The following is a 24,101-nucleotide window of genomic DNA, read 5'->3' as shown; positions in this document are numbered from 1 at the left end:
TCTGTTGGATTTCTGGAATCCTAACTATTATATGCCTATGTGCAGATTTTTTTTGATTAAGGCTAGCTGGAGTCCCATATGCCTCACTTATCTGTATGTCAAGTTCTTTTCCCCTTCTTGGGAAGTTTTCTGCCATCACTTCTGTGAACAGTTTTTTTATGTCATCTGCACTCTCTCCTCTTTTTTCATTGACTCCAATCAGTCTTATATTATTCTTTGCATCGTCTAGCAGCTGCTGGATTGATTTCTCGTGTTCCTTTACAATTTTAAAGCAATTTTTCTTTTCCTGGTCACTAATTGCAATCTTATCTTTTATATCTGAAATTCTATCTTCACATTGGTTCATTCTGCTGTGCAGATTTTCAATGGAGTTTTTAATCTCCTGGAAATCTGTTTGTATCTGTTTTATGGATTCCATTTGTTTCCTATGTTGGGATTCCATCCTGTTCCTCAGATCCTCTATTTTTTTAATCTGTGTCCTCTCTAGATTTATTAATCATGTCTTGCAGCATGAGCAAAATCTTTGCTGTTATCTCAGTAATTATTTCTGATTTCGTTTTTCCCAGATCCTCTTTTGTTGCCAGTTGAGAGAGTCCAGGTGGTTGAGTATCAGATTGTTCCATCTCATTTCCCTTCGGGGTTGCTGTAGGTGATCTGGAAGTCTTTTTTTTGAGGCTTGTTTATGTGTTTTCTCATTTCCATGGGGGGGAGTGCTTCTGGTGCCCCCACGGCTCACCTTCTCTGCCCTAGGAGCTTGGGATGGCAGCAGGGGAGCTTCCTTCCAGGTTCTGGGACCGGCTCAGTTTCTCTACCCTAGGAGCTTGGGATGGCGGTGGGGGAGCTTCCTTCTGGGTCCTGGGACCCGTTGAGCTTCTCTGCCCTAGGAGCCTGGGATGGAGGTGGGGAGCTTCCCTTTTTGGTATTTTTATATACCAGCTTTACAGTGGAGGTTGATGAGCAAACAGCTGTCCTGTATCTTGAGACAAACATTAGCTTCCTGTCTTCCCTATCCTCATAAGTAGCTACTTAAAGTTTGAGTTTTATGCAAGGAAACATTTTAAAGCCTTCAGTGTTTTATTGCAGCAGACTTCAGATTCATTCCTGGTGGTGGCTTCTCTGCCTGACATCCCTGCCGCCACCGCCAGTCTGCGGTGAGTAGTGGGGCAGGTGAGGCCTTTTACTTTGTTTCTAAGACCAGGGAAATGCATTGTCGTCAATTAAACCAACAATTGAAAATAAAAATGATGGCTTTCTCTTCACTGATTGATGCTAGACATGAAGCTTCTTACACACAAACATGAGCATTCAGACAGGTATTGATTCTGTTTTGGTTTTTTGGGTCATTTAGTGAGACTTCCCTTACTGAAATTTGCAGAAAAGTCCAGGCTCCACTTTGCCAATTGTTCGATTTCCCTCCACAAGCTTTTCCCCCCTCTTTTTGTTTTTGCACCCTTTGTAAAAAGCATAATGAACATTAAAGTGATAAAAGGGAAGTAGCAGAGAGATAGAAAAGTTGAAGGTTTGCATAGTTCCCAAAGTGCCCAAAACTAGTTAACTAGTTAAGTAGTTCTAAACTAGTTCTTAACTAGTTTTTAATGCACAATATTTACACCTATTTGTATAACATAAATGTCACATAAATCAAAGCTTACCAACTATGCAACACTTCTCTGTGCCCCATCATTTTCTTTAAGCTATTTCTTGTGCATGCCTTTTTTAAATTTGCATTTCAGATATGACTTAACATAGTCTCAAACTAACATGGTGCTTAACAGAATCAAATACAAGAAGAATTCTTGCCCCAAAAGACTGAGAATCAGATAAGAAGACTCTTGACTGTGAGGTGATCTGCATAGTTAGGTTGAGAAGTCCTTGTCTTCTACCAGCTAGTGCTTTGCTTTACTGCTAGATTTCAGTTTTCCCAATCAGAGAAAAGATTTTTCTAAGCCACCTCAGAACACTCACTTAACCTTGCTTATTCTTCTGTTAAATGAGAAATTTGGGCTCAATTTCTAAGATCCTTTCCAGTTCTGATTCCTGGGTGAGACCATATCCACATATTCACCTTACAATGTACTGCACAGCCAGGATCAAAAAACCTCTTAAGGTCAGTTAAATTCAACAAATGTTTATTGGGCTTTTTCTATGGGTTGGAAAAATTCAGATCAAAGAAATGATTGAAAAGAATATACATGAGTCAGGGTAACTCTCAGCTCTACCCAACATTCCCCCTAGACACCTTGGGTCAGGCTGTTATGAGCCTCGTGAGTAATGTGTCCTGGGGATAGTCACATCTTTAGCTGCAAGGGAGGGGCCACAGATTATTCTGTTTTGAATCTAGTGATCTCACTCAGTGTTTTTCAGAAAACTCTGTCTTTCCTTGTATTTTTGCTAAAGGGACTACATTTAGATGAACAAGATATTTAGACATTCATCTTGTTTTTCTGAGAACATTACAAACAGTGCTTTCTATTAAGTCAGTCTGTTCCATTCCCGCTTCTTTCCTAGTAATACATGCTGAAGAAGAAAAACAATGGTTTCTAGCTTCTAGCATAAAACCTTATATATTTTTAATCATAACCTGTAGTGTATTCTATAGTTGGATAATGAAATTGATCTAATGATCTAAAAAAGTAAAAAATTCCTGGTTTCTTACCAAGAATGGAATTGCACACTTTGGAAAACTGGGTTCATTTGTCATTCCTTACATACTCTTCTCCTTTGCTAACATTTTTATAGCAAATTAAAAATATTAATCCTGTAGCTTTCTAAGACTTTGAAAGCATGACAGAGATGCACAAGATGTCCCATGATGTTGCCACTAATGTGCAAACTCTACATGGAAAGGTGCTGTATATTTTATTCCTGTACCCAGGGCACTATTTAAGGTGCCCATTTACAGAGTGAATGAAGATGACTGGCCACTAAGGGCAGTCATTTATCTGAGCAAAGCTGTAGTTCATCAGCACTCTGTTCTTCTGCCCAAAGCTCAGCTCATAGTGATGCGCTATGAGAAGCCTCCAAATCCTGATGACTTCACGATTGGCTACCAGGTATGTATTCTAGAACTTGTTTGACACTACAGCACTAGAATGTCGATACTCCTAATCTTATTTATAACAACGATCACCAGCAACCTAAGTGCCCCATTTCCAGGAAATGTATTATCCCTTAATAAAAGGGTATGAATTCTAGATTGTCAGTGATCATGTAGCTATTGCAGTCCTAACAGCAAATGCCTGGAAAAGCTAATAAATTTCTGTCCGAGTAATTAGATTATGAGTCACCTTCTTCCAAATTTACTCTATGCTTGTGTTGGTAGATACATGCGCTCAATAGCACATGATTGAAATTTATGAAATTAAGGAAATTAATTAGGTTATAATGGCATTGTTCTGCTATATTATCCACAGCTGTCAAAGAGTCTTGTTAGGTCCCTTCATATCTGATGTAAGGAGAAAACATAACAGATGAGATTCAAAAAACCTGGGTAGAAGTTCAGAACAATGACTTCTAAGTCCTAGAATAGGATTTCTGTTTCCCCTTCTCTTCCTTGATGTTGGGATTTTGAAAATATTCAATTTCTCATATTGGAAAAAAATGCATCCTTCTATTTAAACATGATGAGGCATACTTTCTGATCATGGACCTAATGTAAATGATTGAATCAAATTACTATTTGATGGCAAAAGTATGAATCAAATTGAAGTATCCTATTCCTGGTACTAAGGCCTATAAGAATATAAAAATCCCCAGAGCATCATTGGTTCTCATGATCAAGGTACTCCATAAATCTAGCTGAATTTGAAAGTCAAAATCAAATTCAAGTAGAGAAGGCATAGGCAAATAAGATCACTGACAATAACACATTCTCTAATTTAATACTTTGTACCAGATCACAAAGAATGGCATATTATAACACAGGGGTCAAAACACTATCTCAAAGGATTCAGAAAACAAAAATTATTGAAGATAGGATCGTTTTAAAAAGTCTAACTGAATCCCTCTCTGTTTTCTAGAAACAGGTCATGGTTTATAAATTAAAAGCTGAGCACTCAAAAAGAATGCAAAATGAGTTGCTTGAGAGAAGAGTCATTCCACATACAAATACAGGATATCTGATGAAAATAGTTTCAGGTGAACAAAGAATAATTTTTAATATAAATGAAATCTGAAGTTCAAATATCACTGGGTGTATTTTCTGCAGTTTTCTGGCAACTCTAGTCATTCTGTATTGTTTTTCTTAAATGAAATTGTTGGTGAATAGATAGCAAAGAAAAAGGAAGTTCTGTGTCGCATACCATTGAGTTATTAATTTTATTATTTAAATTTTCTTATTAATTAATAATTTTATTATTAGAGAGCACAAAAGACCACCATACTGGAATTCTGTGTGTGATCACTGGACTTCTAAAAGTTCTTAGATTACTCATTTGTGGTAAAACTAGAGCACAAAATTCCTCAAATCAAGGTCTTTTATTTTACTCTCAGAACCATACTATATATGGGGGAGCACTGACAAATCTTATAAAAGGGGAAGTTGATAATTGCTAACCATTCTTGAGATTAGAAAACTCTGAGAGGCTATTTTCAGCTGTGAGGCCCGGGTTCCAATCTTAGCATTGCTGTTAATGGGATGTGACTAGTGGTAAGAACATTTCTTCCTCTGTTTCCATTTCATCCTTGATAGAAAGGTAAGTCCTATTAGTTTTGACCTCTTTTTGAAGTGTAGTATGCTGCCTTTAGCAGGGTATAAAGTCATGAATACCAAACTAGCAAGCAGAAGATCATTCTAGTTTCAGCTGCATCACTACACAGATATGATGTTAAGCCAATCACAACTTCTCTGGAGTTCATTTTCTCTGGAGGTCAAATCCTTCAGTGGATTTGATAAATCACAAACATAATCATAAAATATCATTATGACCCACAACAACACACATTATCAACAGACCAGGAGGTAATTCTTGGGTCAGACAACTCATTTCATCGCTTTTTGCTTCTCAACTTCTCATTGTAAGCAGAAGGAAAATCTGACTCCTGTACTCATGGCACAGGGTTGATGTATAAATCAAATTACAAAATGTATATGGAAGCATTTCAGAATCTCCTTCCTAAATGTTCAAATCAAGTGAAACCAGACAAGGAATAAAGGGAATTAGACCACTGTATTTAAGTGTGCTCTCTCCCATACCCTTAGTGCCCATTTCAAAGGAGATGAAGGTCTGCAGTAAGGAACAGTGGCTACCCATTTCTTGATAAAGTTCAGGCAAGAAAACCAAGAAAAAGATGAGGGTGAAAAGGTCGTATTCACAGTGTCACAAGCCCACAGGCAAAGGGGACTCTAAAGGTCTGGGTACAGCCGAGTTCCATGTTCTATGAACACTCAAGGTATGTGGCTAATGCAAGCTAGCCAAAAGACCATCTGTCCAAATTCCTTTACTTTTTTCACAAGAAGAGTTTAAATTATAACACAGCGTGTCAGCAAAAGGAATGAATTGAAAACAAGTTCTGCTGAGGTATTTTACTCTTTGCTATAACCAATAATAATTTGTGTCATGTCCTCTGTAACTGCCCTGCAAACCTGGAGCAATCAAAAACTGCAGCAGCTTAAAGTCTTTTAGTTGATTTAACAAGGCTGTTCATGGCAGACCACAGGTCCTAGGTATTGAAAGCAAGCCCTAAGGGAAATGCAATGAAAACTGATGCCTGGAATTTATTACAAACGACGAGATCCTGATGTTTAACATCCCATCTAAATCTTTCCCTCTCCTCAGCAAAATCTGTTTTATTGTCTTCCAGAAATTTAATTCCTATCTTCTTGTATTACAAAAGAAAGTTTCGTGCATTATAAATGAGTTGCACTATACACCTATTTTTAAATGGTAAAGTTAGTTTTGTTTTTCAACTTTTACATGTCTTAAAATCACTGGGGGAACTTGTGGAGGGTTCCAAAATTTGTGCTAGAAGTGAATCAGTAGCAATAACAGGAATTCCCTGTGTGACTTCAGTCTTGTGTATGCCACAGGTGATGTTCAGGTTCAGTAAGGAACTCTTCCCCACACTGAGCACACAAAGCACTCAAACAGGAAATAAAAGCAGGTGGAAGCTGTCAAAAATAGGCCACAAGTTCTTGTCATAAAGAACTTAAATTTTAAAGGACTTAAATTTTAAACCCCAAATCTTCTTAAACAACAAATCTAATCAGAAATGTATTGTCCTAGGGCCAGGGATGCAGCTCAGTGGCACCTTGCCTGCCCGGCAAGCACAAGGTCCTGAGTTCGATCCCTGGTACTGAAAATAAAGAAAGAAATATATTATCCTAATAGCTTATTTTAGGGAATATTCTTGTAGCTCAAGTTGCTTACACATTAATAATTTTAAATAACAATCCGTGTCATTAAAAATAAATTTTTATTTCACGCGACTTCACAGCAAAAACAACTGTGTCCTTCAGGATGTGGTTGTGGTGTAGGTGGAGATCCTTGGAAAGCCCAGGAGTTCACACACTGGCCTGGCTCCACCAGTTGCTATTTACTCCATTGCTGGACATGTTAGGCCTTTAAGTATACAGAGGAGTGAAACAATTCATCTATGATTGATTCTTAAACTTTTTTTTTTAGACAGGGTCTTGCTATGTAATTCAGGCTGGTCTTGAACTCACTACCTAGCCCAGGCTGGCCTCCAACTCATGGTGATCCTCCTCCTTAGCCTTCTAAGTGCTGGGATTACAGGCGTGTGCCACCACACCCGGCTGTGATTGATTTTTAAAAGATCAAAAGGATCTGGGGAGTAAGAGGCTTAGAAAACAGAACTGTCATACACTTTTACAATGGTTTTAGCATGTGGAAGAAATGTGTCTCCATTTTTAAAGTACATGAAAGTGTAGAATTCTTAAAACAATGCAATCAATCAAGTTAGTGTTAAATTAAATGGTGCCAAACTAGTAAGACTTTTCAGTGGATGTTTTAATAGATAGAAGTGCTGTATATTGAATATGCTTCATCTCACATTCTCTATACATGTTATAAATTGATCTGTGAAATTCTCTGAAAGCAATGAAAGGACACACATACTATGGAAAGGATCAAAACCTCTCTGCCTTTCCAGTTTCTCATTTTCACTATATTATTATAGTCCTGTCACAGGAAAAAACAACTACAATTTACAGTTTCTGTTTTACAAATTTTCCACTAATCTAAACAAGTAACAGCTTCTTCCAAATGCCTGGTACCTAAAAGTATGAAGCAGAAGCAGTACTTGTAGGCCTCCCTGATACAATGCAGAGAGGCACGATCTCACAGACCACGTCAAATATGATTCGCTAGCAAAAGGAATGCACGCACATGCCTGTGTCCACAGAAGATTCTGTACACCAGTAACTCTACTTTCTACCAAGAACCAACTGCCACCTTATCTTACAGAACAAATCTTGAAAAGGACAGAAATGTCTTAAAATACATATTCATTACCTCAGCTATCTTGAAAGGAAAAAATAATTAAAATCTGATACAAATCTAATAACCTTCATGAGATAAAAAATATAATTAGATGAAACTGATTTGTAGATTAACTAATGTGCCTTGTACTTTTACCTTAAATAATATATCAAAGGATAAAAATTCTTTGAAAATATATAGTACTTAGGATACTTTTGTTCTAATATTAAAGACATAATTGTAATGGCCTTGTATCTAAACTTTCAGCCATTTAATTTTAAAATGTCATCTGAGATTTCTCAGTTTTTATACTCTCATATTATATGTGGAAATTAAACTCACTTGTCCAAAGTCTCTGGGCACATTTTTAAGAAATGTACTAGCATATTAAGAGGCCCTAAGAGAAACTTTAACCTCGTCAGAGTCAAATTCCTCGTGGCACTAAATCTATAAGCCTTTGCTTTGCTTCCATTAAGACTGACACCGGGGCTGGGGATTTAGCTCAGTGGGGCTGCACTTGCCTCATATATGCAAGGTTCTGAGTTTGCTCTCCCCACAAAGACTGACACTGAACTTCACCATAGAATGGTGGTCATTAATGTCCTCAGTGGCACAGACTTAAGACTCAATCCCAAACTACCTCTTTCTAAGAACATGACATTGAGAACAAATGTTTAAATAATCCATACAAAGCAATATCATGCACTGTGATATACAGCATTTAATTCATGACATTCTTTTCAGTTAGCTGAATATAAAATGTTTTTAAAGCAAATTAAGTTTTTTTAATAGAGAACTTTCAATGGCTTAAACAGAATAATAACTAGATATTGCCATTTCTTCTTTTTAAGCCCTAATTTAAAACAAAATTTATGGAAACCATAAAAGGAGCAAAAGAAAAGAAGAGTTATTTTAATTTATTTCTTCAAGTTAAAACTGAAAAACTATGAGCCTTTTATACCAAAACTATACTCATATATAACATAATTTTCTGAATTCTACATAAATAATAGGAGTCATACATTTAATTTTAAAAAATGAATGCAAGAATGTAACTTAGTTTTCCATTACTACTTAGAAATTAATTCTTTTCCAGAAATAAGTTATAGATTTGGTAACTTTTTCTCCCAAAATATGAGTTATAAAGCTGGTAACAAATTGAGAAAATATGTATCTGATAGGTCTCCCGCTACCTCAGCAGCTATTATGTATAGTAGCTGCCCTCTTCCTATGGTGCCTTGCCCCCTCCCCTGTGTGACGTCATGCCAAGATGGTTGCTCCCACCAAAGAATAAACGCTTCTTCCCAGCACGCCCCTGTTCCCGCCTAGAAAGTATCCTAATACTCGCTCACCTCTACCACTTAGTGACATCACCGGCTCCTCCATTCCCTAGTCACTACCTCACTCAACCCCGACTCAGCCCCTACAAACCCCACCACAGTCTCTATAAAAGACTCTCCCTGCCCCAGCCATATTGCTTTTGTCTCTCCTTTGTTCAGAGACAGCCCGGCAGATCTCTTCCCCTAATAAAGGCTTGTTGTGGCCTGGTCTGGTCTTGGTTTTCATCCCTTTTACAGGTAAAAGTATCTATGATACAGTATCTATGATTAAAACCATAGCAACCTTTTTAAATAATCTTAACTCTATAAAGAAGAGCATCTTTTTAATGTTTGATAAAACATCACTAACACTCTGCTACATCGGCCTTTTGGAGATTAAAGTTAACTTCTTTAGTTCTTATGTGAAGGGGCTGACATGGGGGATTCTTACAAGGAAGCTGGTGCCACTCGTGGGCTCCCGGATGGCCACTTAGCAAGTCCTGGAACTTTTGGGACAGATTCCTAGAGTTCCTCAAACAAAGCAGAAGAATAGTTGCAAGCCATGAATAATCTATAAAACACAAAGCATTTTCATGTTTCTAAGTCTACTATGAAAATATAATCCTCTCTTTCAATGATTTTCTATCAGCCTTGTGAATTAATCATGAGTACCCCAATTACAAGGAATGTATTAAATTTCCTGACCAGAAAGAACAGCTTAGAAAAATCTGGTAAAATTATCAGCAAGCAAAATACAAAGGGGAATCACTCTAGATATAGCAGGTAGCTCAAAGTTCTGGGTCTGCTCGCATCATTTTCTTTCGGGGAATCTTCTCTCCCAACCCCCAAGACAACAGATGGCACTGTGGGATGCCTGCTCCACAAGGTAGTCAGACCACCTTACCCTCCGGGCTGCAGTGATTGGTGCAGGACAGGCAGAGGCACATTTAAGGCCAGAGTATTTGGGGAGGATCCATTTGAATAAGACAATGCCTCTCTAATCCCCTAAGTTTAAAACTCACATAAATTTATCAAGAAGAAAAATTTTCAGAACATGAAGAATGTAGGTGAGAACATAAGTCTAACTCAGGACTGGGCCAAAAGATGATGGATGGATGGATGGACAGATGGACAGACAAGGAGGGAGAGAGAACACTAACAGTATCATTTGATCAGCTCAATTCACAGCTAAACCCCCAGGCACTTCATTTACCTGATTCAATTTTGTATGGGTTCAAGCTGCATTTCAGTCACTTGTGACAAAAAGCTTTCTAACTACTCTACAGGGGATCAGTGCAAATATCTTTCTTTAACTGGGGTACATTACTTAAATTTGAGAAACTGGATTAAATGTCCCCTTCTAACTCAAAACTCGTGTGTGTGTATTTCATCAGCTCAAAAGATTAGGATCTTTTAGATCCTTAGCATAGGAATTGAACAAGAAGTACAAGTGATGATTCTTAACTTTCCATATCACAGGATTATGGTTATCAAATAGGGATCATCTCTCCCAAGGAATAATAAAATTATTCAGAAAGACACTTTGCAAAATATTACTTTACAACTCAGAATCAAGAGGAAAGTCTTTCCTCTCCAAAATAATAAAGAAGATAGCAATGGTACATAACACTTCAAAAAGTATGTTCACTACAAACTAAAAATCATAGAAATAAATATCTTTAGAAAAGGATTTTAGAGCTTTTAAAAATATTTATCAAGATGATTCTTATGAACAATACTCAGCTTTTTCTTTAACCTGCCTTAAATGAAAAATGATTTGTGAAGTGTATTAGGCAATGGCTGAGGCAGATGATAATAAATCGCTGAGGTATTGGCCCAGTCTGTCTTTGATATTATTTGTAATATTTTATGATGATAACACAGGTGTGCTATGTCCCCTTTTCCTTGTACTGTTTATAACAGGGACCCATATAGCCCACTCTAAGCAGCCTTCTAGTATCCTTGAAGCATGCTTGTGGGTTGAATTCTTCCTACCTAGAGGATTCCACAGGAGCCGTGATGATATTCTCATTGTCTTGCTCTATTGTTTTCAAAGTTTCAAATTCAGACTCATTCTAGGGCTTGAACTACCTGATCATGATTGCTCATACTGTGGTGGATTTAATGAATAGCAATTAGTCACAGATGGTTATTTGGAAATAAACTGGTGTGCTTAGTACCATACAAACTTAAATAGGCTTGTTGTAGAACTGAATAGCTTTCTTTAGTGTGTGATCTGAAGATCTGTAGAAATTGCCAATATTTTCACGAGTTTGTGTCCACAACACTTCAAGATTAGGTAACATTTTAGCATTTTAATTATACCGAACAAAAAAATTTCCTTTTTAAATAATTTCACTTAATAGGTTGACTCTTGTTTCTGATATCATTTCTTTTGGAATATTTGAAATTTTCCTGAATTTATAAGTTTCACCCCTTGTCTGATTATAGAGAATGTGTGTTACGAACATGCACACATGACTCTAGACTTGGAAACATAAATTACTTTAGAGCTTTGCTTGAGCATCCTAGTGCTTCTTTTTTTTTGGCACCGGGATCGAACTCAGGTCCTTGCGCTTGCGCAGCAGGCAGCGAAACCACTGAGTTAAATCCCCTGCCCCAAGCCTAGTGCTTTTTAATAATGCTGGGATATGATTTCTTTTGCAGTTGGAAAGGCAAAATATGATATTTATTAGTTTAAACCCTACTTTTTAACCTAATAATATGTTAAACCTATAACTCACGTTTAGGATATATTGATTTCTTGTTCTCAGAATTCATTGTGGGATAAAAAAACCTCTTCATAGTATAAAAAAGCCTTGGAAAGTACTGCAAGACAACTAAATAAGTCAGAGTTGATTGATACTGGACAATTACAAATGACTAATTTCTGAATTGAGGATGCAGCCTAGCTACTGACTTCACAGAACTTCCTGTGAAATTAGTTTAACTGCAGAGCTGTGGATTGTGTTTGTTAGTTATTACAGCTGATGGACTTGGAAGTGTCTGTCGTATCTGATTCTAAGGTAAAAAGTTCCTGTTACCTACATACCTAGGAGTAAAGCTTGAAGAAAATCTTTCCACATGAGTCATTCATTCATTTGCCACTAAGCTCTATAATCTTATTTATGACTTGGCATCTTACTTTATTTGTAATGCATAAGTATTTGTTATATATATTAATATAATTGTTTTAAGTGCCTTGTTCATTTTCTCTGAAGGTATGGTTGCCTAGAATCAAATTAATTTTCTCCCCAATAGTTTATTTTATGAACTGCTTGATTGACACAATCAAATTCACATAAACAGATTGTGAATACTGAAAAACACCTATGTCCATGCTGCATACTGTAGCTTTTAATGTAATGCTTAGCTCTGTTTTTGAAGATGATTATAGGAAACAATGAAATTCATGTTCAACTGAAATTCACAGGTGCTCAAGAATCTAGGAATGCTGGAAGCTTCATTATGTGCTGTGACTACCATTGAATGCAGATCATTTCTTCTGGGACTAGGACAGTGAAGCATGTGTGAATGTCAAATGACAACAATTAAACAATGTAGAAATAGTTCCATCAGCAGTGTGATTGCTACTGAGAAAGAAAAACAGATGACTCTAAATTTACTTTGAATTTTAAAAAATTCCACATGCCTCTGTAGAACTATTCTGTTTTGTGTATTTCCTGAGCCAGATACAGCCTTCATTTTACACTTACAAAGCATAACAGTGACATGAGCTTCCAGCTTTAAAACAGCAAACAGATGTAAAGTTAAAATGTATGTGATAAATTTCTGCCATGACAATGAATGTAAAACACACTGGGATTCTTAGTTTGGCATTTTGATAATCGACCAATAACCAAGTTCTTTTTTTTTATTAGAAAAGTCTCTAGTTAATGCCACCAACTATAAAGCAAAAATGGAACACTAGTTCATGAGGGGCCACCCCATGCCCAACCTTTCTTGGATTATATTCTTTACACTAACATATCCCAGAATTTTATAACTCCTAAAATTGAGGGCTTGCACTACTCTTAAATATTTCACAGTTTTATTTTCCAACTTGGACCCTTCATAAACTGTTCTCTTAAGAATACACATATACATCCAGGGATTAGCTCAGTGGTGCTGCCACCTGCCTTGCAAGCACAAGGTCCCCAATTAGATCCCAGGTACCAAAAACAAAACAAACAAACACACACACACACACAGGGTATAGAAGGTGTTCAGCCTACAGCCAACATCAACTATATTTTAAAAACCTGAAACGAAAAATCTTTTAACATCTCAGATGATCTGAATTTTACAGTGCGCGCGTTGTAATTTTGAAAATTGGGATTTTAACCATATGATTTTGAAAGAAAAGGTAATGGGAGAAGAACTATAACTTAACTCTTTCAATTTATTTTCTAATAAAATGCTGCTGCATTTCAAAGTTTCAGTATGCTCAGTCAGTGAAGTGTGCTTCTCTCCAACTAGTTAAAAACTACCACCAAACCATCCAAACTATGAAAGAGGAGCAACAAAGAAAGGAACATTTATGCTGATTAGACAAACTAACTTTATACTTTTACCTGTTAATAATCACTTAAAGAACACATCTAAATATTTTTAAAAATCAGCCTAGTACCGTCCACCCCCCAACCCCCCGCCGAGGTCTAAGTGCCTGAGAGCAGAAGGGTGGGGTACCCAGGAGGACAGACTGGGACAGAGGCCTTAGGGCAACAGGTGACCCCTGAAATCTATTGATTCCCAGCAATCCATAATTCTAGACCTACCTGACTCTAGTGACTCGCCCCAGACGCGCAGAAAGGTGCTATTTATGAAGAAACGACTTTCCTTCCAAGATTATCTCCTCTGATCGGTCCAGATTTAGGATTGGGAAGGAAGAAGGCAAAACGGAGAACGAGGATTCAGAAAGGAGGTGCAGGTACTTAGGAGTGAAGATTCGACCCGGAGCCATCTACTGTGTCAAAAAAATATGATTAAATGTGTTGCACCCAGTGAGAAAGAACCAACCAGAGACCGATATTAAATCCACACAGGAGTTTATTACCGGCCAGGACCCGAGCCGAGCATCAGACTCGAGCCCCGACTGGGGGGAGACAAACATGTTTTGTTCACCTTTGAGGCCAGCAGTTTCTAGGCCCCCTATGGGATAGTACTAGCAAAGCAAGCAAAAGGTACAGAAGTGGAACGTCCTGCTGTTAGAACATTTGTAAAACAATAGCTGACTAATTGTTGTTTCTAAAGAGACTTTCTAAGGGGAGGAGGTTTCTAAACTTCCCCTTTTTGAGTTCATCTAAAGGCCAGGCAGGTGGGTCCTTCAGCAGCAATATGGAGCCTGTCTTGCTAACTAGGGTCCTTCAAAATGGACACCAACTCTGAATCTTTCTTAGAGGAAAAAACGGATTAAAAACGCCCCAATCTAAGGCCTCTGCCGATGTATCTGAAAGAGAGTAAAGAAGACAAAATTCACACAGTCCATTTTCAGGGGCGCAATGGGTGTGACTGGGGTCCGGACACCGTCACGGGTCCCTCCCGCGCTCCCAGGAAGGTGGCAACGAGGGCAGCCGAAAGTACCCGGCTGTGCTCCCTCCGCAGGGCAGGGCTGCCAACCTGGGACTTTCACTTGCTCAGGCCCGAGATTCCGGACTCCCCGCCCTCGCGGTGGGGTGGCGGTCAGGCCCAGGTAAGGTCGTCCTGGGGAGCCCGCCTGGGGTCCCCGCCTCTGGCGGCCGCCGCTGGCCTCACGCTGCGTCGCCTCCTGGCGGAAGCGCCCGGCGCAGCCTGAGAAGCGCGCGAATGGGCGCCCGATCCGGTCCCGGCCGCGCCTCCGCCGGCCGCACCTCAGCCGTCCCCGCCCCGCTCAGCGCACGTCGCTCTCCGCCCGGCGGCCAGTACCAGCAGCCCCGAGGCGGCGAAGGCGGGCTCCGGGCCCTTCCCCGAGGGGCGCGCTGCGGTCGGCCCCAGCCCGCGCGCAGGCCCTGCTCGGCTGAGCGCCACGCGCGCTCTTCGCCACCCCCGTCGTCGCCCTGCTCTGGCTCGGTCCTGCGCTCAGCGCCTGGCCAGTTTCCACGCGCGCCGGCTCCCTGTGCCGCGCCCCGTCCCCTACGCTGGGCTCCGCCCCGAGGAGTGCCCGCTGGGTTCCCCGAGACCCGCCGGCGGGGCCGCCTCCCGCACCGCCCTGTGTGCGCCGCGCAAACCCGGGTCCCTGGGCCGCGCAGCCGTGAACGAGGAGAGCCCGCGGGCGGCCAGGGCACTGGCGGGGGTGATGGGCGCACTCCCCGGGGAGACAGACTCCGCACGTCGCAGCCCCGGGCTTCACCACGGCGATCGATTTGGTCTCCCTGGGAGGGCTCGCGGGGACCGGGGGTGGAGGGGCCGAGGAAGGCCGCGGGCGCCGACCGGGCCGGATCCGGCTCCCAGCCCCGGCGAGAGCGCGGGCAGCGGGGCCGACGCACACCGTTTACGTCGTGAGCCTGGGCTCGAACCCCAGGGGTTTCCACCGTGCTTGGAAAGCGCTGCCCCAACAAGGCCGAGGCCCTACGTGAAAAGCAAGGGCCTCGGGCCTGGGTTGTTTGCCAGTGGGTGAGGTGGGCAGGACAGAAGCCGCCGACTCCTCCGTGGGGTCTAAAGCAGCTGTGGCCGCCGTAGGATCGGGCGCCTGTGGGTAACTCGGGTGCAGCCAGAGAGCGTGACGATCGGACAGGCCGCCGCCCGCCCCCCAAAACACTCACTTTGTGAAGCCTTTTGAGAAACTTATAAAATGGGTTTTCTGGAAAATATATTTTTACCATAAAGAAAACTTAGCACCGCGGGATCCGCACTTGTGTCCGATTCCGCACGACGTAAAAGACGGCGTCTCCGGCGCCCTTCCGCTCTCTCCGGGCTGCCGCGGTGGCTTCGCCGGTGCCGCCCTTCGCCGCCTGCCCGTGGCCGCTCTGCCGACCCGGGCGCCGGGCCGCCGTGAGTTCCGGTGCTGCCCAGCGCGCGCGCTGTGGCCGGGGGAAGCAAAGATCTGGTGCCCTGGGCGCCGCCTCCAACTTCCCGCTTCTGCCAGTTGAGCTCCCCGCTGTCTCGGTGTGAGTGTGACAGATGCTCAGCCCGGAGCCTGCTGCCCCTTAGGGTCTTTGTTTGGCAGATCGGACTCCCTTGGCGCCCGAGCCCCGGTTGGCCGAAATCAGAATCCTTTGGCCTCCACAGTGGCCTGGTCCGCGGGCGACAGTGGGCGAAGGGGACTTCACAGGGCAGCTGCAGCCCCTGGTCACTCTCCAAGGCCGCGGCCGTTATCCTCTTCTTATCTGGTGGCTTTTCTAACAAAATAAGAGAAGGCTAAGTCCTAGTGATGGTCCAGTCACCCTTCCACCGGGTCTTGGACCCTCTGCTGCGGCCCAGGACTGGGGCCCCGGGTCCTTGGTCCCAGCTGCTCCTCATCTCTGCCGCTGGCAGTGGCTGGGTTCCACCCAGCTGGGGTCCCGCCCTGGGGAGAGCAGGAGAGGCCTGGGGACCCTTCCCCTTGGCCCACTCCAGTAGGGCAACCTGTAGGCTCCCAGGGGCTGCGAGAGGCCCTGGGCGCACAGCCCCACGCCTTTGGGGTCCGCGGAGATGGCCTCTCCCGGGCTCTGGAGTCTCCCGCTTCGGAAGCGACCCCTGCAGCTCTCCAGAAGTCCAGTGGCCCGGGATATGGGTGCTCTGTGTGCCAAGCCATCGGGGGGCACGGGCAAAGGGGGCGGCGGGTGTGCTCGCACAGTGCCACCCTAGGGATGCGAGGGTCCCTCTGTGGAGAGGAGTTCCAAGTCCAGAAGGCTGCGGGGAAGGAAGTTTCACTCCAAAGTGAGAGACCGTACTACCTCGGATGCTTTAAAAGCAATGTTTTTAAAATATGAGAAAAGGAAAAAATGGAAACAAAGTCTTTGTAAATAGGGAAGGGTGGGCAGGGAAAGGGGGAAGAAACAAGAAGCAAGATACATCATGTAAAGGTACAAGATCCCAATGATGAGTATAACTGTATTGTATACCTAAAATGTACCAATAAACTAAATGGAAAAAATGTTTTTATTAATATGTATTTGTCATACATATTAATCATCTTCCTCATAGGGAATCTGAACCTACACATAATATATCTTAATTATTTTTTCTCATTCCCTTCCCCTCCCTTCAACCCTTCTTCCCTTCCCATTTACAAAAGCATTGTTTCTTTCCATTCCCTTTGCTCCCTTCATCCCTTCCTCTCCCCACTGCCTTGTTTCTCTTCTCATTGGAGCATGTTCTTCCTGCTTTTTCCCCTGCCTGGGCATAGGATGAGGGCAGCACCTGGCTCTTCCCATGCCAAAGCTTGGGTCCTGGAGGACAGAAGACTGACTTCCCTCCAAGCCCAGCCCGTGTAGATGTGTAACTGTCAACAAGACCACACCCATGCGTAATATTAATGATAACAATAGTCATAAATTAAATGTCTTTAACCGTTGCATATAATGGCCTATTTTGGTAAGTAGAAAAAAAAGATTTTCTGGAAAAAAAAAAAAAGTCAAGCAATCACAGGGTTTTGCCTAGGAAGTTAGAAAACGGAGGCACCTCTATTACAATTAGGTTAACTTGAGAGCACCAGCAATGCAAGGTACCATGGAGAGCAGCCATTTAGCCCCTTTTCAATTAATTCATCATTTTTATATAACTAATCAACACATGCCAAAGTATCCATTAAAAATGGCTCAGCCTTCCTACCCCATCGTGTTTATCCCTATGTTCTAAGAGAGGGAGGGAAGTTCTTCCTTTGCATTATTCTCATCCCAAGCTTCCCATCAAGAGTTTTCAGCTTTAATATGGCATTTTTGATGGCCTAAACTTTGGCAGAATTAAATCTAGAATTGTATGTTGCACAATGTGCGAATGACACCATTAGCAGTGATAAACCAGGGATGATTTAGCTCACATACTTTTAACTTCCTTCAAAATTCACTCGGCAAGAATGAAGGCATTTACTGACTGCCTAGAAACACGTAAGTAGATAACATGGAATGTTTAGAAATGTCTTCCAATGCCTTATTTCGATGCACTGAATAATTGTCCTTTTGTAACTTTCGTTTCTCCTGAAACTTTAAAGTTGTATGCAACCCAACCACTGTAAAGCAAGCAGAGTAGACTGTGAAGTCATACATGATAAATTGTATCAAACTTCCAATATGAGAGTTCATGCCCTATTGGTTACTATGTTAGAGATTACAGGGCTCAGGAAATAAGAGACTTTCTCCTCACTGCTCACTTTATTTTCCCATGGAAATCCATGCATGGCTTCTAACAGAAAATCAATTCATTTACAACTGGAATTATCAGGCTAAAGATAAAGTGAATTTTGTCTAGAATTATTTGCTTTCCTTGGCTACCTTGGTTAAATAAACAACTGTGGTGGTTTAAATGTTTATGCCCCCTCCAAAATTCATGTTGAAATTTAATTCCCAATGCAACACTATTAAGATCTGAGGCCTTAAAATGGTGATGAAACTATAAAGAGTGTACCTTCCTGAGTGATTAGTGCCTTACAAATGGGTTGAGGGGCCAAGTTTGCCCCTTCCATCCCTTCCACCGTGTGCCAACACAGCACTGGCTGCTAAGGAGGAGCCAGCAATAAGGAAGAAACTGAAAGTAGCCTTCACCTGACCTCATATCTACTGGTACTTTGATCTTGGACTCTCCAGCCTCCAAAACTGTAAGACATGCATTTCTATTGTTTATAAATTACCTAGTAAGTGATATTTTATTACAGTAGCACAGTGGACTGAGATAATGGGAAATATTCAATGTTTATTTTCTCTCCCAGCCTGAAAGGGTTAAATGATCAGCAACCAAGGTTTCGGGGGGGGGGGGAATGCCACAATGAAAATAATCCGTGTATTCTCCCATTTGTGAATCTCAATTTTGAATGATATACGTAGGAGGGTAAGAAGACTGAGAAGATCTGTTGTGTGAAAAGCACATAGCAAGAGATTGGGGCAACAAGAGTATTTCAAACTGGCTTAGTCTCCAGGAAGCTCAGACAAAATTTCTAACAAGAGCTTTTGTAACTTTGAAGTATGCACTTAAAGATAAGCATATTTTGATACTTTGGTCTTTTGTTTCCAACTCTACTTTGTTCTTTTTACCAATTCGTGCAGTTATTTTGTTTCAATTTGTTGGGATGTATTTCATCAAGCATCTAAATTTCTTGTTTTGGAATGAGTTGAAGAATAAGTTAATAAACATTACTGGGGAATATCTTGAAAGTGTTGTTAATGCTACCTATAAAGAACAAAGGTTCATTAGTTAACATAAAGATCTCCAGAGACAGTTGGTGTCTCTCCCTCATGGTACCAGGTGGCCTTCACTAGACAAGCAGGGTCCCTGACACAAGGCGTGACCATACACTGACTCCAAGCGCTCTGCACCTTGTTTGCCTCGGACACAGGCAGTAGAGATGAAGATTAACCAAGATCTGGCCCTGTTGGAGTTTTAGGCATATTCTGTGTAATAGAGGATTATGTCATCTGCAAATAATGATGATGGAACTTTTTCCTTTCCTATCCATATCCCTTTAGTTCCTTCTCTACCCTCATTGCTGTGGCTAATGTTTCGAGAAGAATATTGAACAGGAATGGTGATAGTGGACACCCTTGTCTTGTTCCTGATTTTAGATGGAAAGCTTTTAGTTTCTGTCCATTATGATGTTGGTTGTTGGTTTGTCATAGATGGATTTTATCAGATTGTGAGGAAGACCTTGTATGCCTATTTCTTCAGTGTTTTTATCATGAATGAATGATGGACTTTGTCAAATGCTTTTTCTGTGTTTATTGAGATGATTATATGGTTTTTGTCCTTGCTTCTGTTCATGTGGTGTATTACATTTATTGATTTGAATATATTGAACCATCCCTGCATCCCTGGGATGAAGATTATTTGGTCATAGTGTATAATCTTTTTGATGATTTGTTGCATCCTATTTGCCAGGATTTTGTTGAGTTTTTCATGTGTGTTTATTAAAGGGAATGTAGTTCTCTTTTTTGGTTGAGTCTTTTTCTGGTTTTGGAATCAGGGTAATAGTTGCTTCAGGTAATGACTTTGAGAATACTGCTTCCCTTTTGATTTTATTCAAGAGTTTGAAGAGTATTAACATTAGATCTTCTCTAAAAGTGCTTGTAGAATTTGGCAGTGAATCCATCAGGACCTGGGCTTTTCTTAGTTGGTAGCTTTGTTATTATTTCTTCAATTTCATTGACTGATATTGGTTTATTATATATCTTCTTGGTTCAGCTTTGGTAGCTCATATGTACCTAGGAATCTATCTACTTGTTCTGAATTTTCCATTTTGTTAGAGTACGGATTCTCAAAGTAGTTACCAATCATCTTCTGAATTTTGGCAGAATCCATTGTGATTTCACCTTTTTCATTTCTAATTGCATGGATTTGGGTCTTTCCACATTTTGGTAAGGATGGCTAAGAGTCTGTCTATTTTGTTTATTCTTTCAAAGAACCAACTATTTGATTCATTGATTCTTTGTATTCTTTTTTTGTCTCAATTTGTATTTATTTCTGTCCTGATGTTTATAATTACCTTCCTTGTCCTAGCTTTGGATTTGAATTATTGTTGTTTTTCTAGGGCTTTGATGTGAGTTATTAGATTATTTATTTGCTCTTGATTTTTTTCTGAAGTGGGTATTTGCAGCTATAAACTTCTTTCTTTCCTTTTGTATCCCATAGGTTCCAGTATGTTCTACTGGCATTATCATTTGATTCTAGGAACTATCTAATTTCTTCTGAAACACATTGATTGTTGTTTAATTTCCCTGTGTTTACATAGTTTCTGGAGTTTCTTTTGCTATTGATTTCTAGTTTCATTGCGCTGTGATCTGATAATATGCATGGGATAATTTCAATTATTTTGCATTTACTTAAGCATGCTTTATTGGGTAGTATGTGGTCTATTTTGGAGAAAGATACATGTGCTGCTGAGAAGAATGTGTATTCTACTATTGGTTGGAAGACTCTCTAGATATCTTTTAAGTCCATTTGTTCAACAGTTGTGTTAAACTCTGACATTTCTTTGTTGATTCTTTCTCTAGTTGGTCTATTTGTGACAGTGGGCTATTGAAGCACCCCATTACAATTATTGGTGTTTATCTAATTTTTCATATCCAGTAATTTTTGTTTTATGAAATTGAGTGTGCTAGCATCTAGTGCATATATGCTTATGATTGTTATCTCTTTCTATTGAATTGTTCCCTTAACCAATATGTAGTGAACTTTTTTGTCTCTTCTAATCAGTTTTGGCTTGAAATCTACTTGGTCCGAAATTAGGATAGCTATTTCTGCTTTTTCTGGGTTCTCATTGCATGGAATATTATTTTCCGTCCTTTGATTTTTAATCTGTTAATGTCTTTTGAATTAAGTATTTTTTTCTATAGTACATATTGTTGTGCTTGTTTCTCTCTCTCTTTGACTTTTATCAGTACATGTTTGCAGTACATAGTGATCACATTACTATGATGGATTGGTAGGTGTACATAACACATTTCAGTTCCCCTTCCCCCCCCTCCAGCCCCCTTTTGTTTCCCTAGCATCAAATTTATTTATTTATCTTACAATATAGACCATATAAAGTTAATTACCCTATATACAAATTGAAAACCAGACTAATAAGCCAAAGAACATATATGTTGGCTTTCTATATTAATCCATTGTGTATAACTGTGTCTTTTGTTGACTTCATTGTCTGGTACTTTGAGTATTATGTAGTGCAAGGAGGCACTTTTTTTTTTTTTTTGGTACCAGGGATCGAACTCGGGACCTTATACTTACAAAGCAGGTGGTGGAACCACTGAGCTAAATCCCAGGCCCAAGGAGATTCATTTTTGGTCATGGCTATTTGGCATTCTATGTGCCTCACTTATCTGTATGTTTATTTCTTTGCCTATATTTGAGAAACTATCTGCCAGTATTTCTGTGAATAGGTTTTTATGCCATTTATGTTGCCTTCTAATTTTTCTCTTATTCCAGTTACTCTTAGATTAGTCTACTTTGTGCCATCTAGCAACTGTTGGATCCCTTTTTCATGTTCTCTTCCTGCTTGTAAGATTTTTGAGTAGTTGGTCTTTGAAGTCATCATTGTCTTCTAGTTCTAAAATTCTGTTCTTTCATTTGTCCCTTCTGCTGCTCATTCGTTCAAAATAATTTTTTTTTAGGTACCGAGGATCAAACTCAGGACCTTGTGCTTGCAAAGCAGGCGTCGAAACCACTGAGCTAAATTCCCAGCCCCTTTCAAAATAATTTTTAATCTCTTGGCTATCAGATTGAAACCTTTTCATGAACTCTAATTCTCTGCTGAACTTGTCATTCATGTTTGTGTCACTTTGTTTGGCCCATCTAGCTTTTTATTATTGTCTTCTAAAAGCTCCTGAATTATTTTCATTATACTTCTTGTACCTATCTAGTTATATCTTCTGTGATCCTGCTGAGTACTGCTTTGATCTGTTTTTTTAACCTCCTCCATTATCCTTTCCAGTAATTCATGAATGCTGCTTATGCTGTTCTTCCCCTCAGTGCCCCCTGGATTGGCTTTGGGGGAGTTGGGAGTTTTGAGAGGCACTTTGTTACCTTGTCTTCTCATGTTTCTATTGCTTTCCTTTGTTGGTTTTGTTTTGTGTTGAGGTTTGTGGATTCTTATTGTTGCTAGTATAGAAATCTCTTTACTCAGTTGCTTTTCAGTGATGTACTTTTAAAGTCCTGTGCCTCTGGCCCAAGAACCAACCACCTCAGTTAATTTGGGATAGGAGGATACAGTGCAATTGACCCAACACTGAGTTCTCTGAAATGTCCCCTAGTACTTTTAATGTCCCAAAGATAGTCTGGATGTTGGCTTACAGAGAAAATTCGGTTACAGCATTTATGCAACCGTAAGAATATCAAGCAAATCAGCTACCATAGTATCATCTGCAACAAATTGAATATTAACATACCATAGGAACCAATTATGTACCAACCTTAACTCTAGAAAAGAAATCCACAATTATGTTGTATACATCAAGACAACCCAGGTAATGGCCCACAGCTAATATGTACTAAATGCAACAGCGATATCTTTGTAGTTGTTTGTTTGTTTGTTTTGGGTATTTCAGGACAGCAGCTCTTTGAAATCTTCAATATAGAAACCCCTTTCCATTTGAATTACATAAATTGGCACTTTTAGATTTTTTTCATATAACTACCAGTCTTTTTGAAAATCTCTTTTACTGCCATCATCTAGTGGGACAATTTCTTCTACCATGGTCTTGGTGAGCAGATAATGACACTATGACACTAATGACACTATGGACACTGAAGAAAGTCCTCCAAACCCTAAAGACATGTCCTCCAAACCACCATACTTGTAGGAAGAGTATCTGGAAACTCCTCTGTTTACACTCTTCCAGCCTAATCTGGTAGACTTCTGTTGAGTTCAGTCATCTCACTTGCCATTAAATTGAACTGATTGATTTCAAACTTCTCTTTTATCTTTTTTTGATCTTCTTTAGGAATAAGGAGGAATGAGGATTGGTTTCCCCATTTCTCCAGGACCTTCATGAAGCTTTTGTCTTGGCTCTACAACATCCCCAGCAGGAAGTACTCTCCTTTTCGCATCACATTTGTTGCATTCCTCCAAGTAAAGCAGCAGGAATGTATCCAAGAATACCCCAGTCAAGAAAGTAGCTAAGACCACCTTGCAATAGCATATTTTCTCATGGCACCTGGCTCCTCACAGGCTCAGCAGTGTTGGCTGTGAAGGCTCCTTTGACTGGCACGTGGACTGGTACCAGGGCTCCCCGCACCTCCTGTGTAGATGCTTGTTGACACCTGTGGCTTTCAAGGCCATCTCTGAAGATTCTTTTGGGCCCAGCAAGATCAGGGACTTGCTTTGATTACTTGTAGCTGTCTGTGCTCCTTATGGAGAGCAAACAAAAATCAAACTCACAATATACAATGAGTTTTACATGACTGATGAACACTCAGGCGTTTTTACAGTATTGAATTACATACTAGACATAAAAACATACTTTTGTAAACTGTATGGTACAATTAAATAATGCATACCTTTTGTGTGTGTGTTTTAATTCACATAAATTCTTGTTATACACTTATGAAAGAAAATTATTTTATATTTGTAGAAAATTATTTTTGTCATGTTATCTTCTTTTTTATTGCAGCTCATTCGACTTAGGCTGCCATGAGTTATAAAAGCTCAATTTAATAATACAACAGTATAGACAGGCTTATTTCAGTTCTGAAATTTACTCTTAATGAAAGAAATAATGTTAACATGTGAATTCTAAAG

The 24,101-nt window shown here is 40.3% G+C and overlaps 1 long non-coding RNA gene across 6 annotated transcripts in view; it reads right to left on the bottom strand.

The window, feature by feature from the left end:
- LOC147823368 (uncharacterized) overlaps positions 1-14,895 on the bottom strand; it is a 74,739-nt gene extending 59,844 nt beyond the window's left edge. The window contains exons 1-3 of one of the 6 annotated variants that reach the window (XR_015443965.1): positions 14,378-14,895; positions 13,537-13,724; positions 9,210-9,329 (exon numbers count right to left, since the gene is read on the bottom strand). This is a non-coding gene — a long non-coding RNA (uncharacterized LOC147823368). The remainder of the gene's footprint in view (positions 1-9,209; positions 9,330-13,536; positions 13,725-14,377) is intronic. The other 5 variants (XR_015443963.1, XR_015443961.1, XR_015443966.1 and 2 more) reach the window with 5 other exon arrangements.
- Positions 14,896-24,101: the final 9,206 nt, after the last annotated feature.

The sequence above is a fragment of the Heterocephalus glaber genome, unplaced genomic scaffold (genome assembly GCF_053883595.1).
Source record: "Heterocephalus glaber isolate CG9 unplaced genomic scaffold, H.glaber_assembly_v1.0 deba00001587, whole genome shotgun sequence".
NCBI classification, from domain to species: Eukaryota; Metazoa; Chordata; class Mammalia; order Rodentia; family Bathyergidae; genus Heterocephalus; species Heterocephalus glaber.
Note: the sequence above shows the minus strand (reverse complement) of the source record. Positions and strands in the feature narration are given on the sequence as shown.